Genomic DNA, 16,186 nt, shown 5'->3' with positions numbered 1-16,186 from the left:
GAGCTGTAATCTAAGAAGAAAAATAAATAGAATGAATCAAAGTGGTTCAGGTACTAGAGATGAGAAAGTGTGGAGCTACCATAGTAATCCAGGTAAGAAGTAAAGGGAGCTTCAGCTATGCGGCGGTGATGGGAACAGAAGAGATTTAGAAAAGAAGAGTTCACAAGTGAGTTCTGTTTTGTGTTTACAGAGCAGAAATGGAGGCGATATCCAACTACTTACGTTTCCTCTCTCCAGATATCACAGAATCATCACCTTATCTTTCCACTGCAATCTGTACTATACTTTTACATATAATTTGGCATGACCTAGATAATCTTTTTGAAACAATCTCTGTGATGGTGGGTGTAAATACAGCATGTTGGCAACCTGTTGAGTGGATTACAGTTTGGTACACAGAGGCCACACATACCCATTCCATAAATTGAGCTTACCTTCCCAGTTGACTTAGTCAAGATCACAAAAGAGGCGGCCCATACTGGGAACAGATGCAGCGTATTTGAGCATTGCCTCTTACAGCTCCAGAATTCCTAACAGAGCAACAGCTGCTGATGACAATGTCAACGCAAGGTAGAATCTGTTACATCCAAGTTTGTTTGTTTTTGTGCCACAGCCCTTTTCTACGCTAAACTTACAAGTCTATGCACAATTGATTTATTTTCTTAATAGGTAATATTTACAGACAAGCAGACCCTGCCAGTTCTTGAGTCAAACCCAGGATCACAAGAACACATGCTTATCTAGTGAAGAACCCAAGGAGGATCTAAGTAACCATGAGCAATACCTCCACTTCCTCAGCTTTATTGAGGTGTAATTTACACACCACAAAACTCAGTCACTTTAAGTGTACAATTCATTGACTTTCAGGAAGTATACACAGTTGTGCCACCATCAACACAATTCCATTTTTAGGTCATTCAATCACCCCAAAAAGGTGCCTGGAACTACTCCCAACCACAGGCAACCACTAATCTACTTTTTGTTGCTATGTATTTGTCTCTTGTAGGCATTCCATATCAGTGGAATCATATGACATGTGGTCTTTCACACCTGACTTCTTTCCCTTAGCATAACATTAATGAAGTTCATCTGTAGGAGTACGTATTAGTACTTCCCTTCTTATTGTCAAATAATGGTCCATTGTATGAATAATACCACATTTTATTTTTCCATTCACCAGTTGATGAACATCTGGAGTATTTCCACATTTTGTAGCACCTTAATCATAATACTGAGTTTGACCCAAGGACTGTCATCCAAGGACTAATCCAATTCCATGCTGCCCCACAACATGATGAAATAAAACCACAGGGTAGCTATGCAGTTTAACTTCCCTCCATACGCAATGGAAGAAATGCTGATGCTCATTGAGGCTGTAACTCTCTAATCACCTTAGCTCTGCTGTACCATCAGAGTCATAGAATCCAGCCACTCTCTATCCCATGGCCTGTTTTCTTCAAATTTACATGAAATAATCTGAAATTACCTTCCTTAATTGTTCATTGCCTGTCGATTCCCACTAAAATGTATGCCTCAGGAGAGCAGGGATCTCACTGTTAGGAACTTACAGTTCCTGTAAGATAAAATATTCATTCTCCACTCCAAAGGATGGGTAACAATTAAAACTGAAATACAGATTGACATTCAACCCTTCAATCAGGAAGTTCTACACTATGGGTTTACTATGGGCTTACCACTCTGCTAGGCTGGAGAAGGAGTCAAGAAAATTGTACGACATGGCCTCTGCCTATAAGAAACATATAATCGGCTGGGCGTGGTGGCTCATGCCTGTAATCCCAGCACTTTGGGAGGCCGAGGCGGGTGGATCACGAGGTCAAGAGATCGAGACCATCCTGGTCAACATGGTGAAACCCCATCTCTACTAAAAATACAAAAAATTAGCTGGGCATGGTGGCACATGCCTGTAATCCCAGCTACTCAGGAAGGCTGCGTCAGGAGAATTGCCTGAACCCAGGAGGCTGAGGTTGCGGTGAGCCGAGATCACGCCATTGCACTCCAGCCTGGATAACAAGAGCGAAACTCCGTCTCAAAAAAGAAAAGAAAAGAAACACGTAATCTAGTCCCTTAAAATTTTTACTCCCTCAAAGACATAACATTTTACATATCTTTCCACTCACATTTCCATGTTTAAGAATGTATCCAAAAGAATTGATTAAGTACATGGACAAATATTTCACTTCAAAGCCAAAATTGATCTATTCCCTTGAACATTTTTATCTAATCGGGGATATATATTTTTGCATATCTTTGAACCAGCATTTCCATGGATAAAAATGTATCCAACAGCCATAAATAAGAAGGGTGCAAAGACACTGGTATCAAAATAAATAAATAAACAAAGGACAGAACCCTTGCAAGGACCTACAAGTCTGTCCATGCCCGATCATTCCCTACCTCCATGCCCTCTAACCTCAGCTTCCACTGCTTTCACCTTTGCTCATGCAGATCCAGCCACACTGGCCTCCTTGCTGTTCCTCAGCTGGCCAGGCACTGTTATGACCTGGCCTCTGCACTCACTGTTCCCTGTGCCTCAAATATCTGCAGACTCATCTCATTCCAACACTATTCAAATTTTACCTTCCCAGATCAACCTATATAAAATTGCAACCCTACATCCTCCTGCCAGCACTCATGATTCCCTATACTGTGCTCTGGTTGTTTTCCCCAATTCTAGAATACAAGTTTCAGTTCCCCTTTCTAGAAGACAAATTCTCTGAAGGTAATGATCTTTGTGTCTTTTGTTCACTTTTGTGAGTGACATTTAGCACATGATAGATATTCAATAAATATTTATCAAATGAATGAGAGTGTGTAATGTAGCATCATTTATAATAGCCGAAAATTAGAAATAATTCAAATGTCCAACAAAAAGAGAATGGCTAAACAAATATCCATACAATTGAATACCAGAAAGTCATCAAAACACTGGTAAATAATACTTATTGATATGAGGTATTCATAATATAATGTTACATGAAAAAGCAAGTTACTTATCTGTAGAGTGGGGGGAAAAAAGCAAGTTACAAAAACTATGTATAGTATGAGCCCACTTTTATAAAACAATTATAATAAATTTGCTGAATATATAAATGAATGAAATGTTAGGTTGAACCATTAAAATAATTTGGGTACTATAAATATAAATAGTGCATTTTAATGTATTTTTTATTTCATCCTAAAAAAGTCTATAAGGTAGAAGTTATTATACCTATTTTACATATGATAAAACTGAAGCTCAGAAATGTTAAGTAAGTTTCCCAAGACCACCTAGTTAGAAAGTAACAGAGTTTAGATTCAAATCCTGGTTGTCTCCAACTTCCATGTTCTTAAGTACTAACTATATATATATATATATACATGTTAATAAAGATAGAAAAATTCAGAAAGGATGCACAAAACCATGGTTTATCTATAGGACAAGAGAGATTATGGCTTTATTAGTTAACCGCCTATAAGTTTGCCTACTTAAAAAAAGACACCTATAGTAGCAACAGCTTAAACAAAATGGAAGTTCATTTCTTACTCATCTAACAGTAAGAGATATAGCTAATCCAAGGATAATATAATCGTTCTGCTGTACAAAATCATCTAACTCGGGCTTCTATCTTTCTACTCTGCCATGACTAGAGCACCAACCTTCTCCACATGGTCCAGGATGACACACGCCTACACCTTTGTTCCAAGTAAGAGGATGAAGAAAGGGAAGAAGAAAGCACATACCTCACTTCTCTGTAATTAGCTAAGGCTGATTTCAGCTGCCATATCAAGGAAGCACAAAAAATGGAGCAGCTCAAACAAGAATTTAATTCTCTCTCATGTAACAGTTTAGGACAGGTAGGTAGGCTTTGTTCCATGAAACGACCCAGGGATTCAGGCTGCTGGAGTGTTCTATCATCCTGAGCATGTAGCCTCCATGTCTAGGTCTAAAGGAGTTGTTCTAGTGATTGCCAACTTCCAGCCAGGAGAAAAAGGGAAAAAAAGAAGAATATAGCACAGATGTCTTTAAGGATATGACCCAGAAGTTGCACGTACCAGTTCCCTTCACATCTCATTGGCCCAAACTAGTCAAATAGCTAAGGAAGACTGGGATATAATCTTTATTCTGGCTGGCCATAGAGTGGCTAAAAATTCTACTGCTATAGAAAGAGCATGTTTTCTGTTTTGCTGTGTGTGTGGGCGTGAATGTGTGCATGATATGTGAGTGTTGGTGCCTCTGACTATTTTCTAATTTTTCCTACTATGAACCAAAAAAAAACTAAAAAATATACTTTTATTTGTAGAGGCAAATAAGCATTTTTTCCAACCAAGTTTCTGCTCCTCAGTCTAGGGAGAATATCTATACGCATCTTATTCCTTCTTAAAAAGTCTTTCCTGGAACTAATGAAGAAGGGGGGAAAGAAAATATATATATACACACACACACACAGACATACATATACACATATATATAATTATACATTTTTTCTATAAGTCAAGATTCTCTTAATATTTAACTTTGATGTCCCTCTTTTAAATCACAAATAATTACCCTAATCATAAAATTCTACTTTTGTGTAACTCTTTAAAACTACCAAGTACTTTTGTGTATGAAATATACAACAGAAAAGTGACCAGAAACAGCGAAATTATTGGAGGGGCATTTTCTGAAAGTACAGGCAATGAGGCGCCTCCACAGACTGTGTGGTCTCCCAGTCTCTTGTCTGGGCACTTGCTAGTGGCAAAACACAAAGAACACAGTTCTGGCAGCAATAGACAGAAGTCTAGACAGAAGGCTAGAGAGAATACCCTAGCCTCTGCATCAGTGATCAGCAAGATCACAGTAAAAGTATTTCTATAACCCATCACACTTTTTCACTGTCAAAATGCCTTTTAAATAATATACAATGGTATATTAAACTAAAATGTCATATTTAAAGTAAAATAATTGTTCTTATGCTTTGAGTGAGGTGGGGAGTGTCACAATTTCATGAAAGCCAGAGACCTTATTCATAGAAAAAATGTAATATATACAAAAATGAGCAAAAAATGTTGAAAAATTCATATATCTCCCTAAACCCCTTCTTGATTTCATTTAGGGTATTTTCTCAAAGTTGGTCTGAAAGTCAAAGTTCCTGAGCCGCACACTAGTAGAACTACTGAATCTTGGGGCAAGATCCCTAGAAAGCTGCATTTTAATGAGTACTTTCCAGGCAATTTTTACACAAGGTAAAATTCCCAAGTAAAGATTCCATGAAGTAGAATCTAACAATGATAATCAAAAAGAAGAATTTGATACTTTATCTTTGGTCAAATTATGTAAATACATTTTCCTGATGATTATGTGTAGACATAGTATTGAGTCTATCCACCAGAGGCCAGTGTAGGATCGTTCCTGAATTGTACTCTTACACCATACAATATACCATGTACACATACACAATACAATATGTACTATACATAGTTGGTTTTAACTACTTCAAGAAATGGGGTATAAACAACTAATACTGTAGACAATATTTTATATTTTTTATATTTACATTCAAGATTCCTTTTATATTTAACCTTGATGTTTTTCTCTTTCATATTAGAGAAATAGAACCCCTAATCATAAAACTGTACACTTGAGTAAGTCTTTAAAATTTACCAAATAATTTCATTTATATTTCATCTGATAATCATCATAACCATTTAAGAGATACCAAACAGGCAGGAATAACCCTGGTTTACAGATTCAGAGAGTAAGTGACAGGCCTGTGGCCTCAAGAAATTAGTATATGCCTAGACTAATACTCAGGTCTTCTGAATCCAAGGATAGAAGTGTCCCTTCCCATTACACTGGCCCTTCCCATAGCAAAACTATAGAACTATAAAAGCAGTATAGCAAATTATTTATAAAACTAAATATTTGCAACCTAAAAGATTTTCCTTCACCCTAAGATCATGCCCTATTGCCTACCTACACAAAGTTGCATCTACTCAAGGCAACCTCTTTAACTCACCTATACTGGACAAAGTTAGAAGGCGTAATTTTTCCCTCTTTTAAAAAAATAAATACTTCTTAGAAGTTTTCAAGCTTTCTAAAGTAGAATAACATCTTCTGAACACATTTGTAATAATATAGACTCAAACACTGGCATGTTGCATTCTAGAGCAGTTCAAGAGCAGACTTAAATTATACATGTCTTTCATATTCTCTCATTTTTTCAGGAAACTCCAGGACATCCTTCATTTAAAGTAAAATAAGAAGAAAAGAGTCTGAAAATCCACTGTTCTAATCATTCTTATTATTCTTTTCTTAATTCATAGAGTGTTTATTCAATCTCAAGTTGAAAGCCAAAACCAATGGCAATATTCTGGATATGATTTTTATCAACACTATGCAAATAGTTAATATTGCCTTACCAAATCAACCCCTAACTATACAATCTATAAACATATAGATTGCTATTCTGCCTTCACACATTTAGAGCATTTGGGAATCACACAATCCTTCATAAGCAGATTGTAATAAATAGGAGTGACATGTCAGCTGATGAATTTCTCTAGGGCAGGGACCCTGTTTTGTTCATCTGAGTATTCCTAGATTCTAGCTCAATGCTTAATACATAGTAGGAACCATCAATACTGAAACAACCTCAACATTAGGAAGAAGATCTGTATTGACATTATAATTAGGAACTAAACCCAACACTCAGAATTAGATGACTCCCTACAACACCAATTTTCTACACAGTGGTTCATACACAACAAAATCGAATGCAAAAGGCAAGTTAAGCCTGGAAAACACATGATCATGGTATAATGACTCCTCTCTGTGCTAAAGATGCAACACACTCCAAGAAGAGTGAGCTGATGGGCGTCTCTTAGATCTAGCTCCTCTGGAACAAATCCAAATCAAGGAAAAAAGACACTAAAAATCACATACTAGACAGATTATGGTTTGATTTTCATATGAGTTTGGTTAAAATAAAGTTTCCTGTTTATATCCCTTTGGGTTTAGCTGACCATTTCAAAGAAAATATTATTGTTTCAGGGCTAAAGGAACATTTTGCTAAAATCATTCAGATCTGAAACATGCCCATTCAATTGAATCAAAGGACACAGTCGTATGACCACCTCAGTTTCAAGTGGAACAATTTACCATTTTCCTTCAGGTAATGATACAATTAGCAATAAAGAGTAAAAATAATGTCTCAAGTTAAAGAGAAATGCATATAAAACAAATATGCACCCACTTAATATTGTTTAAATTGGCTATTTAAAGATTGACAATAACCACCTTAAAGGTTTATGTAGCTATTAGCAGTTCTTTTTTGTTTTGTAAAATTAAAATCCCATTTGCCTACAAAAGTTCAACTCTCTAATTTATACATACACATCAAATATATTAAAGATAAATAAATTAAAAAGATACGTATCTTTTCAAGTAAATCAAAGAATCAAAGAAAATGATGCTTTTATTGCAGGAAAAAGAATTTTTTAATTCTCATGTCTTCACTGAGAAAGCATATTAGAAAAGACATTTATTGTAACAAAATACTGTACGTTAAAAATACTGCCAAAAATAAATTTAATGATTACTATTCAAATTGTCATGCACATTTAAATACATTTTCTTTCTTTATCTCATTACATGTAATCTACAGCAGACACAAAAAACAAATGATTATCTATGGACCAAATATTCATGTTGAAATGAATATGAATGATAACAACTTCAGCTAAAGGTTTATGCTAATACATCTAAAACAAAATGGCTCAATCAGCTCCAAATCTGTCATAATTTGAAAGGGGAAATTTCCTTCTGCAACTGCACCAGCAATTTTTTTGTGTTTCATAATTTGTCAATCTGTTCCCTAAGTGTACTGATTTAGTGATGACAAAAGAAATAGAGAAACAAATGAAAACTGCTTAATTACAGCTTGCAGATGTGCCTCCAAAGAGAAAAAAAAACAGGTTAATGCTGCTGATGTTGTTTCTTCCACAGGATTCTGCTGTAAATTAGTTCACTTCAGTCAATAATTTTTTTCCTTCAGTGTTCTATTGATATTTGATGTTATGTTGTGATAAAGAGATTATATACACATAGTTACTAAATTTTTATTAATTTAAACTATCAACATTTTTCTTACTCTTTTATTCTTTTTGGCAATACTAAAAAACACATCAATAAAAAGCTTTAAAATAACACCACTGTTTTACTTGATCCCTTGGGGTGCCAGATAAATTTTTTTAATTGCCTAGTTGCTTTTTTTTTTAATTGCATTTTAGGTTTTGGGGTACATGTGAAGAACATGCAAGACTGTTGCATAGGTACACACATGGCAGTGTGATTTGCTGCCTTCCTCCCCATCACCTATATCTGGCATTTCTCTCCAGGCTCTCTCTCCCCAACTCCTACTTGCTTTTATTAGCAAGTCCTTATATGATGTCTTCTGCAAATTTCTCTTGAGTTATCCTGGTGGCCTATGTCCCATGGCCTATGTCTTTAGTTAAAGTAAGTTTATTTCCATTTGCTGTGTTATTTTCAATTATCTTCTCTTTACTATTAAATTCACTTTTGCAAAAGCGCTTCCCCAGTTGCCTTTTTTTTTCTTAATGTGGCTAACAGAAAAAAAGGAAACAGAAAGGCACTGCAAATGGCCTGTGAATTAAAAACACCACTCGATATTCAGCAGGGAATTAAATGACTGATAACAACAACACAGAAAATGTGGCTTCAGTGCCACCTGGAAGCATAAAACTGGTCAGTTCATTTCCAACTTCCTCTGACAGGCAATCTGCCAGTTGCAAGGGTATCAAAACAATGTTAAGCCCTCTGGTCTCTATCTAATACGTGACAGAAAATAACTGCAAAAGGCTACACAGAAAGGATTATTTTTCTTGTTGTGTTTTCTTTTATGAGAGAAAGCTGTTTTTATGCTCTACTGAAATTCCTTTCCTGCTCTGAAATTGGTAAGAGGGCCAGCTGCTTTCTGTTTTTCTCTGTGGTATTTTTCTACAGCAGATTTTAAATTCATTCTTCAGATTGGGAAAAGCCTCTCTTTGTACCCTCATGGAAGTTTAAAGTTGCATTCCTAATGTTCAAATTCAAAATAGCTTTGGGGACCAAGATGATATGTCAACTTCAGAAATGTGTTGTTTAATGTGCTGTCACCGGTTTCATTTTTAATTACATTTTTTAGAAACTGTCAAGTATGAGTAGTGATATTCTTTTGGCCGAAATGACAACTCAAAATTTATCAGTCTAGAAGTATAAACCAAATCCCAACCCAAGATACTAAGCTCTTGACAGAACGAGTGCTCAGAAAGGAAAAAAATAATAATAAAAGGCTCTTGAAATGAAAACTGTGTAACTTTGAAGAAGTCACTTGGGCTCTGTGGGCCTCAGTATCTCTCAGGCAAAATACTTGTGACTCTTCTTTGACTCTTTCTTCTCCCTAATCCTCTGCCAATCACCTGTTACTAAGTGCTGTCAGTCATTCCTTCACTGGCAGTATCTCCTAGGCCCTTTTGCTTTTCATTTTCTCCCCCACTACCCTAATCCAGACCTCCAGCAATGTACTTCTGCTTAGCCCCGGGCTAGTCTCCCTGACTCCAGATGTTTCTCTCCTTCTTCTTTGCTCTACCTTTCAAAATCACGACCAATGTGTATTACTGGGTTTTGTTTGTTGGTTTTAAAATTCTACTAACGGTTCCCAGTTAGATAGTATATGGAAATCCAAACTTGAGCATCATGACAGTCTCCTTCGCAGCCTCTCTCTTCTGTGCCATCCATTAAATGTGAGTGTTCCTCAGGGCTGTACCTGAGGCCCTCCTGTCTGCCAGCCTGTCATTCTGTATTCTCTTCTTTTCACTGTATATATTCAATCAATATTTAAGTATCTACCCATTCTGCACCACCAGGCACTGCTTTAGACACTAGTGTAACAGTGGTGAAAACCCACAAGACACCAGCTGCATGAAGCTGTTATTCTAGAGAAGACAAGGTAAGTGTATTTTCAGGTAGCACATCCATTCCTATTGGCATATATTACCTACACACCAGTGACCCCAGGTCTTGAGAAAAACTGCCTGATTCCCTGTGGAAGGCAGAGAACAAAGTGGTTCAGGGTATGGGCTTTGAAATCACACTGACTAGGCCTGTAGTCTAACTCCATCTCTTCTTTTAAGGATACCAGTCACACGGGGTTAGGGCCCACCCTTATTACCTCACTTAACCCTAAGTAACTCTTTAAAGGCCTTATCTCCCAATACAGTCCACGTAGGGGGTTAGTGCTCCAATATGTAAATCTAGGAGGCACACAGTTCAGTCCATAACAGCAAGTTACTTAACTTTATGCCTTGGTTTCCTCAACTGTAAGTTAAAAATAATGATAAAAATTAAAATGTAAGGAAAAACTCACCAGGTCATTATAATGATTAATTGAGATGATGCATGTGAAGTGCTAAGCATTAATCCCTAGAACTTAATAAATGTTAGCTGCTATCAGTAGTAATACTAGACCCTTTTTTTTAATAACCTCTCAATCCCAGATGTTTCTGTGAGATAAATATAATCGTACAGAGGAAGGTCAGATGTCTAGAGTTTGAATCCTTGACCTGACCTCAGGCAAATTACTTAATCTACAATGACTTTCAGTTCCCCGAGCTATAAAAAAGGAAGAGTAAAAGCTAATTCTTTACATCATTGTGGCAATTAAATACGCTACTCGAGACAAATACTTAGTGAATATATCCGTAAGTGAGTCTAAAATAAAGAGCACTAGACAGGCTCTGCCAACTCTACAATTTAAACAGAAACACACTTTAAGCAATTATCTGGCATTTTAAAGCAGTATAGACAGTCCTGCTTTTCAACAGACTGCATTCTGAGACTCTGTAGCCTAAATCGGTGGTTCTCAAAACTAGTGGTACATCAGAATCACCTATAGAGCCTTGAGAATATAAAAATTTTAGACCATTTAATATAGTTTCAATTAATAAGCCAAAAGCCTGGAAATCTGGACTTTTATAAAAGTCTGCCATCATCAAAGTCTTCCTGATACTCAGGCAAGTTTGAGAACTACTTGTCTAGAGTTGCTTACATACGTGGTTTTAAGTTTTCAAGTAGACATGTTTAAAAAAATTGATTTTATTTAAATCAATTTTCTAAAATATTATTTCAAATATAGCCAATATAAAAATATTATTGAGATATTTTACATTCTATTTTTACACAAGCATCCAAAATCCAGTGTATGTTTTATGCTTATGGCATGTCTCAATTCAGATAGTAAATTTTCACCAGAAATACTGTATCTGGCCTGGCGCTGTGGCTCACGCCTATAATCCCAGCACTTTGGGAGGCCAAAGCGGGTGGATCACGAGGTCAAGAGATCGAGACCATCCTGGTCAGCATGGTGAAACTCTGTCTCTACTAAAAATACAAAATTAACCAGGCATGGTGATGTGCGCCTGTACTCAGGAGGCTGAGGCAGGAGAATTGCTTGAACCCAGGAGGCAGATGTTGTGGTGAGCCGAGATCGCACCATTGCCCTCCAGCCTGGGTAACAAGAGCAAAACTCCATGTCAAAAAAAAAAAAAAAAAAAAAAGAAAAGAAAAGAAATACTGTATCTGTATTTAGATTTCATAAAATTTACATTTTAAAAAATGGATTCACCTCCCCAAGTTGTCCCAAACACCTTTTAAGTTTTTCTATTAAATGAACTGAATGTTTTATTTATATATGAATTTAAATTAATTTAAAGTAATTAAAATTTAAAAGTCAGTTCCTGAGGCACTAGCCACGTTTCCAGTACTAATAGTTGCATGCTGCTAGTAGCTACTATGTTGGACAGTGCAGGCCTATATGATCACAAATCATACAGTTACTACACCATTCATGAAAGTTGAAATGCTGGAAAAGCACTGACATCACTCCTTAAATAACTAATGTGAATAAAGTAAATACAGATTAATTTCTCTATAGTTATACAATATTATTAAAATCTGAGAAAAATCAAACCTATTCAACAGCTTTGAAACTCCAAGAGTTTGGACCTATCAAAGGCCAGCCCTCCACCAATTTATAAAGCTACAGGCATAGCCATTTGTTCTGAAAATTCAGACACACAATGTTCTACCTAATAGGAAAATCAATTCAAATATTAACAAGTATGAAGAGAAAAAGTGAGGTCGAGTTGAGGAATTTTTTTCAAAGATATGTTAAAAGAACAATAAAATGCTAAAAGCACAAAGTATTGCAAGTGAAATGAAAATAGCATAAAGAAAACTAGGAACGAAATTACACATCAAAACCTGAAATAAAATCTTTGATCTACACAGAAGAAAACAGGTTAAAGTAGACAAATATAGCAGTGAATAGAAAGCTGTTATTATGTGGCAATATAAAAACTCTAGAATCACTAGGAAAGCTGGATCCTAGGCATGAGAGAGAGAGAGAGAGAGATTTGGAAATAAGTATTGTAATCCCCGACAGTTACCATATGTAATAAAATGGAGTTGAAAAGATTTCATGTCAATTTCTAAGTCATTGGCTTCTTAATTATACAATTTCTATGTGACAGCAACATGAGCAGTAATTACCACTCTAAAAGGTGGAAGCACATGCTTCCCAAATCGGATCATGTGGTAATCCTGGCGTGGAAGGAAATTAAAAGAAATTGCCTATTTCTTTCAGCAGTTTAGAAGTAACTCTAAACCTTACTAAAGCAAGACTACATATTCATCTTGAAGATATATTGTTTAAAGGAGATAGAGATATATCAGTACTAAAGTCAATGCAACCATGACCCAAAGAACCATCACCAACGGAGGTATTTAAACATCTTTCAATTTCAGCTCTTTTCTGTCAAACTTTCCTGGTTCTTGAGGCCCAAGGTAAGTTTGGGTTCAGTAGTTATCCCATCTCAAGCAGCCTCTCTGATGACTAGACTTTATTAGCCTTCCTCCAACCACAGGCTGGGTGGCCCTCCTATAAGCTCTCAGTCTCCACTGTGGTACTTATGCATTAGTCTAATTTCCTGATTGCTTATTTATCTCTATCAATGAATTGTAAGTGTTTGAGAACACACACTATATTTTATTTGCTTTTTAATCTTCAGCACCTAAAATGATAGCTGAACCATAAGAAGACACAGAATTAATAAATGAGTGAATTAATTAATTAATTAAAAATCAAATATAAGTATTCACATCAATGTTTTTATAACCTAGAAAAATGATAGTAATATGACAGGCAAGGAGAAAGAAGACTTTTCTTCTTTTAAATAGGTATGCTACAAAGTCCTATAAATTAGTTACATTCACGGAGAGACTGGGATACAAAAGATTAAAACTTAGCTGCTTATCTTTATCCACCATGTCAACAAAATAATAATGTCTTCACCAATTATTAAAAAAAATCTGCATGCTAATTTTTGAATACATATCTTATAATTTAGCCTCCTGAACTGAAGATACTACTGAGAATTCACTTATAATTGGCTGTTTAAAACTAATAATTAATGTCTCTTTAAACATTTTGATAGAACATTGTCTTTACCATCAAACATGTACCACAGTATAAAAACCTACTTGCTTTAAAAAAGAAAAAACTACAAAACATGATCAACATAAATGTACTGTAGTGAGAATTATGCTACAATATTAACAGTCTCCAACTGTTTTCCAAGAGTCTGAGGCAGTAATGAGAATTTCTTTCAACAAGGCTATAATTTAATTTTTTCCAGGGAAATATTTTTAATAGGATTACTGACCCTTTTAACATTCTTGAAAAGAAAATGAATCCCATAAGCATTCTTGTGTATAACTATTATAAAAATAAATAGAACAGTCAATCAGTGGAAATGGTAATGGACTTGAGAAACTAAACTTCCAAAGAAATGTGTGTAAGTATGCGTGGCAATAACCACTTTAATAGAGAAAAGGCTCAGTGTATATCAACAAAACAACTAAACACAGTGAGACTAATGAATGGCCTGGAAAGGAGCAGGGGAAACAGGAATTTCAGAAGTATAGCTTTAATGTCTTTCTTAAACAGAACTGACCACATTTACCTTGATCAATTCTGCTGGCTATCACTCAACTCTTAAGCCCGTTCCTAAGTCCTGGTTTCTCAGAAGGCATTTACATGCTTCAAGGGAAAAAAAGGACACTTACTGATTTAAGACACATTTTTACATTCACAACTCTTTGTGCTTTAAGAGGAATTTTTTCAGGTCATTAGTTTATAATGTGCACTAGTGCCTAGGGATATTTTGAAAGGAAAAAAAACTAGTGTGCTTAGAAGATGCAGTTTATGTAACTTGGATCATCATTTACTTCAGCTCAATTTGGGGTCCAAAACTGAACCCAAAATGAAGTTACCACATCTGCAACAGTTTCTTTCTCAGCATGCAATGATCATACTGGAATCTAAAAACAAAATAAGACCCCTTTTCACAAAAGTAGTTGTATTATAACTCCCTAAATATATATCAAAGTCCTTGCAAGAAGTTTTTATTCTTCTAGGATACAAAAATAAAGTCAGCCTTATAAATAATTTCCAAAATAATATGAATTATCAAAATGTCATTAGCATACCAAAATTCATTAATTCTGCCAATCTTACCCCTATTTCCACCACTCCACCACAGCCATTCATACTGCTATGTTTGGGTCCAGAAAACATAAACTAAATCATTAGTCTTGAACAAAGCAAGTATCTTCCTAAACCCAGATTCATAGACTAAAAAATAATTTGGTCATTCTCAATATTGAGTTGATCTACATATCATATCAAAACAGATCATTCACAGGCAGCCCCAAAGTTAACTAACTAGTTCCTAAATTTTTCATTTCCATTAAGTGTAAACAAAAACCACCACATCTATGTTTTTTAAGTGTAAACAAAACAGATATCAATTATATTCTATCTCACCTGATGAAAGAAACAGGTTTTCTTTTTCTTTTCTTTTTTTCTGAGACAGAGTTTCACTTTTGTTGCCCAGGCTGGAGTGCAATGGCACGATCTCGGCTGACCACAACCTCCCACTCCCGGGTTCAAGTAATTCTCCTACCTCAGCCTCTCCAGTAGCTGATATTACAGGCATGCACCACCACACCGGGCTTATTTTGTACTTTTAGTAAAGACGAGGTTTCTCTATCTTGGTCAGGCTGGTCTTGAACTCCCAACCTCAGGTGATCTACCTGCCTCAGTCTCCCAAAGTGCTGGGATTACAGGTGTGAGCCACCACACCCAGCCAGGTAAGAATCGCTTTTTCTTTTTTTTTTTTTTATGAGAACATGGTCAAGATACTCAGCCTCTGGAGCTGAGTTTTCTCATCTTTTTTTTTTTTCTTCTTTAAGACGGAGTTTTGCTCTTGTCCCTCAGGCTGGAGTGCAATGGCGCGATTTCGGCTCACTGCAACCTATCTTTTCTTCATTATAATTACTACCCTTCCTTTACATTTCTTTAGGACATATGAATCATTACTCAAATCATGAAGTCAAGTATTTCAAGAACGTCATGACTTCAGAGATTATGACACTCTCTGTTCTCACCCTTGGGTACACATTAGAAGCACCAGAGGAGGTTTTATAAAACACGAATTCCTTGATCCTAGCTGAGCTTTGGAGTGGGCTCTGATGTCAATATGTTCTAAAAGCAAGTCAGGTGAGTCTAGCTACCGTAGCTAGGTAGAGAACCAGTGATCTCAAAAATGTGGATCAATTACCCAGAAAGGATCAAAGTTGAGAGCAAGCTGATGGCAATCTGAAGCAGAACCTAGAAGGAAGATAACAACTCAGATGCCTACAGGGCCACTTAAATGAATGAAGCAGACAATGTAAGCAGACATTTTTAGATTGTGTGAGTGCCAGAGAGCATGACAAACTAAGCAGCTCATGGGGCAAGGGCTCCTGAGCTCTAGCTGATACTGACACGAGGAAGAAACAGATCTTCTCACTGGATCCCCCCAAAAAAACACATATCAAGATTTTCCTGTAAAATTACCCAACTTTCAAATGTTGGCTCAGTTAATAAACACTATCACTGAATGAGGGAAACAAATGAAATTTGAAACTAATGAAAAACACAACATGGGTTTGGCCTTATCACATCCAATCTAAAGGGTTGTTTCCATTCTACAGAAACTACAGCAGCAGCAGCACAACAGTAATATCAATACCTAACATTCAGTA

The 16,186-nt window shown here is 36.0% G+C and overlaps 1 protein-coding gene across 16 annotated transcripts in view; it reads right to left on the bottom strand.

The window, feature by feature from the left end:
• The window catches only part of IFTAP (intraflagellar transport associated protein), a 253,244-nt gene that overhangs the window by 219,804 nt on the left and 17,254 nt on the right, over positions 1–16,186 (bottom strand). The gene's annotated exons all lie outside the window — the stretch shown is intronic.

The sequence above is a fragment of the Callithrix jacchus genome, chromosome 10 (assembly GCF_049354715.1).
Source record: "Callithrix jacchus isolate 240 chromosome 10, calJac240_pri, whole genome shotgun sequence".
Lineage (NCBI taxonomy): Eukaryota > Metazoa > Chordata > Mammalia > Primates > Cebidae > Callithrix > Callithrix jacchus.
This window is presented reverse-complemented; position numbering and strand designations above follow the sequence as displayed.